At 47.1% G+C, this 4,000-nt stretch overlaps 1 long non-coding RNA gene across 1 annotated transcript in view; it reads right to left on the bottom strand.

Annotated features, from left to right (window-relative positions):
* Positions 1-322: 322 nt before the first annotated feature.
* LOC309382421 overlaps positions 323-4,000 on the bottom strand; it is a 13,521-nt gene continuing 9,843 nt past the window's right edge. The window contains exons 2-5 of the long non-coding RNA XR_014173670.1: positions 3,058-3,180; positions 2,001-2,165; positions 928-1,095; positions 323-478 (exon numbers count right to left, since the gene is read on the bottom strand). This is a non-coding gene — a long non-coding RNA (uncharacterized lncRNA). The remainder of the gene's footprint in view (positions 479-927; positions 1,096-2,000; positions 2,166-3,057; positions 3,181-4,000) is intronic.

Below are 4,000 nucleotides of genomic sequence, written 5' to 3'. Positions count from 1 at the left end.
GAGGAGGAGGAGGAGGAGGAGGAGGAGAAGGAGGAGGAGATGATGATTTTAAGAAGGTCCTTGGTTGATGCCTAGGATGCTGGCAGCCACCAGTATCAACCATTAGCACCAGTCACTGGTATTTGTGATATTGAACGTTCAGTTGACTGAGTTTCATGTTGAAGGAATAAAATAATATGAATGGCAACCACAACAATAATAAATCTGAGCCCGCTCCGTTTCCACACTCAGAGAAAGGAGATCAAATGGAGTTTTCCTTCTCGGTCTGCTTGGATCAAGAACGGGGGTCTTAGCGCTACTTGTAGGGGGTCCCTCACCGGAAACCCACAGCTGCCTTCTTCGTAGCCGTGACCGCTGCAGTTCCGTCCTCCGTGTTTCGGGGAAGGGTTGTTGCACCGCCGTGACCGCCGTACCACTCCCAATCCACAGGAGACAGGGCAGGGCGTCCACGAGGCCCACGGAGACCACGCTCCATCCACTGAGGCAAAGAACAAACTTTAGTTTAGTCTCCCGAGACGTGGCTTGGAAAAACGGCAAGTTTCAGATGTCCGTTTTCGAACCCTTGCCAGTGTGGGACGATGGGGAGTTGTGAATCCCACAATCCTGGGGAGCGGGGCAGGGAGGGGGGAGCACCTAGAAGTGGAGCTCTCGCCTCACAATCAGGAGGCTGTGAGTTTGATCCTAGGTAGAGGCAGATATTTCTCTCTCTGGGCACGATGAGAATATATCTGCCGAACAAAAAACACCGCTCTGGGGACAGGAAGGGCAGACGGCCAGTAAATACTCAGCTCCACCCCGATGCAAGGGATTATGGGGTCATTCAAAGGAGATGATGATTAGAAGCTCCTTCCCTGTTGAAGGGACTGAGGGATCTACTCAGGAAATATCTCTGAAAGGATGAACCAGTTGCTAGTCCTCAATAAATACCGGCACAGTGGCTCGAGTGGCATAATCCAAGTTGCTCCTTCTCCCCTTTGCAAGAGAGGCCTCCTCTGGAAGGGGGAGGACTGTCACATAGCCGGACCCGTTTCTTGATCCCCGAACACGTCTCCAGGCACACCGACCAAGGGGACCACACCGACCAGCCGCCGTCCACTGAGAAACAGAAGCAATACTGATTGGGAGATCCGGGACCAATTGAAACAGAACAGGCAGGTAGCCCTCGACTTGCGACCACAACAGAGCCCAACGTTTCTGTTGTGCAGTGAGTTTTGTCCCATTTCACGACCTTTCTTGCCACTGTCGTTAAGCGAATCCCTGCGGTTGTTAAATCAGTCGCCCGGTTGTTCAGCGAATCTGGCTTCCCCCTTCACTTGGCCGGTCAGAAGGTCACAAAAAGGGGACGGCGTGATACACATACACACCCCGGGAAGCTGAGACCGTCATAAATACGAGTCAGTGGCCGAGCGTCTGAATTTTGATCGCCCAAACACGAGGATTTTGCAACAGTTGTAAATACCTTGGTTTTTTTTACCTTGGTGCAAAACATGTCACTTTTTTCAGGGCCGTCGTAACGTCAAATGGCCGCTAAACGAACAGTCGTAGGTTGAGGACTCCCTGGCTAAATACAGCAGGGCGAGAAGTGAAAACCAGCCATAAGCCGTCATCCACATCACTGTGGCTAAACGAAGGAGATATGTGTGTCTCCTTCCCACGCTAGTTGTTTGCAACTTCCTTTGCAAATTGGACACACTGGTTTCGCTTAGCAACCTGCGATTTGCCTAATGACCATCCAACACACTCAAATGATCGCAGCGATTCGCTTTACGGCTGCCGCAAAATGGTCGCAACATCAGGTCCGGTCGTGCCACGACAACGCGACTTACGACCTCACCCCACTCTAGAAGGGAAACTCCAAGCCCTATTACGGTCGTTAAGTCGAGGACGACCTGTAACGCTGCATGATTCTTCGCCGAAAAGCGACGTCCGTAAGCGGAACAGCACGTAAAACGTTGACGTTTTAAACGTTATTCTTTGGACGGCCAAGAAAATGGACTCACTGGGACAAGGCGGCAGGTTGGGGCAGCCCCGGAGTTCAGCCGAAGGGCCCAAGCAGCGCATCCCGCTCTCCTCGTGGGTGCATTCGCGGATGCGCATCTGGTTTTGGAGGCCGCAAGAGACGGAGCAGGGCGACCACGGAGACCACGGTGACCAGGTGCTCTTAGCTAGGCGGGAAGAGGGAAAAAGAAACCCCACAGGTAGCGCTCGCTGTACGACGGTTTGCTCAGCTACCGTTCCAAGTTGCAACAGCACTGAAAAAAAGCGAGTTTAGGGCCATTTGGTTTCACCCTTACGACCGTTTCAAGCACGGTCTGGGGATTGTAGATCCGGATACTTGGAAAAGGGTTCGCGTTTACGACGGCCGCAGTGTTCCGCTCCCCTTTCGCGACCGTCCGATGAGCAAAGTCAAGGGTGGGTGGGTGGAGGGATAGGCTGGACCCACTTAACAACCGTGCGATGAATTTAACTTAGCAGGGATTCGCTGAAACCAACAGGGCAAGGAAAGTCGTAAAACGGGGCGAAACCCGCTTCACTGATTTGTCACCAATGTTGGGCGCTCCCTGGCCGTCGTACTTTGTACGGATAATCCTCGACTTACGACCACAAGGGAGGGCCCAAATTTCTGTCGCTGAGTGAGACATCTGTTAAGCGGGTTTGGCAGCCCATTTTACGGCCTTTCTTGCCCAGCTGTTAAGCAAATCCCTGCAGCTGTTACATGAGCCACGTGGTTGTTAAGTGAATCCAGCTTTCTGGCTCCTCAGAGGTCGCCACGGGGGATCGCGTGACCACTGCAACTGTCATAAGTACATGCCAGTTGCCAAGTCTCTGAATTTTGATCCCGGGACTCTGGGGAAGGCTGCAATGATTGTAAGTGTGAAAAACAATCACAACTCAACTTTTTTTTAGTGCCGTCGTAACTTGGAACGGTCTCTCTCCATGAACTGTTGCAAGTTGAGGACTAGCTGAACATGCTCAGAGCTTTTGGGTTCGTTCCAGTGCAAATTTCCCTCCCCCCCCCCCCGAGACATTTACACCAGAGTGGGGTGGGGGCTTTACCTATACAGCGCCAGCCGTCACCCACGAAGCCGCTCTGGCAGGCGCAAACATAGGAACCCAGGGTGTTCAAACACAGCGCGTCTCGGTTGCAGTGGTGGGTGCCTCTTGTACATTCGTCGATGTCTGAGAACGAAGAAAAATCTATCATCTATCTATCTATCTATCTATCTATCTATCTATCTATCTATCTATCTTATCTATCTATCATCTATCTATCTATCTATCTATCTATCTATCTATCTATCTATCTATCTATCATCTATCTATCTATCTATCTTATCTATCTATCTATCTATCTATCTATCTATCTATCTATCTATCTATCTATCTATCTATCTATCTATCTTATCTATCTATCATCTATCTATCTATCTATCTATCTATCTATCTATCTATCTTATCTATCTATCATCTATCTATCTATCTATCTATCTATCTATCTTATCTATCTATCATCTATCTATCTATCTATCATCTATCAATCTATCTATCTATCTATCTATCTATCTATCTATCTATCTATCATCTATCTATCTATCATCTATCTATCTATCTATCTATCTATCTATCTATCTATCTATCATCTATCTTATCTATCTATCATCTATCTATCTATCATCTATCTATCTATCTATCTATCTATCTATCTATCTATCTATCTATCTATCTATCTATCTATCTATCTATCTATCTATCATCTATCTATCTATCTATCATCTATCTATCTATCATCTATCTATCTATCATCTATCTATCTATCTATCTATCTATCTATCATCTATCTATCTATCTATCTATCTATCTATCTATCTATCTATCTATCATCTATCTATCATCTATCTATCTATCTATCTATCTATCTATCTATCATCTATCTATCTATCTATCATCTATTATCTATCTATCTATCTATCTATCTATCTATCTATCTATCTATCTATCA

Source organism: Natrix helvetica (genome assembly GCF_964273705.1).
Source record: "Natrix helvetica genome assembly, contig: HAP1_SCAFFOLD_435, whole genome shotgun sequence".
In the NCBI taxonomy this organism is placed as follows: Eukaryota; Metazoa; Chordata; class Lepidosauria; order Squamata; family Natricidae; genus Natrix; species Natrix helvetica.
Note: the sequence above shows the minus strand (reverse complement) of the source record. Positions and strands in the feature narration are given on the sequence as shown.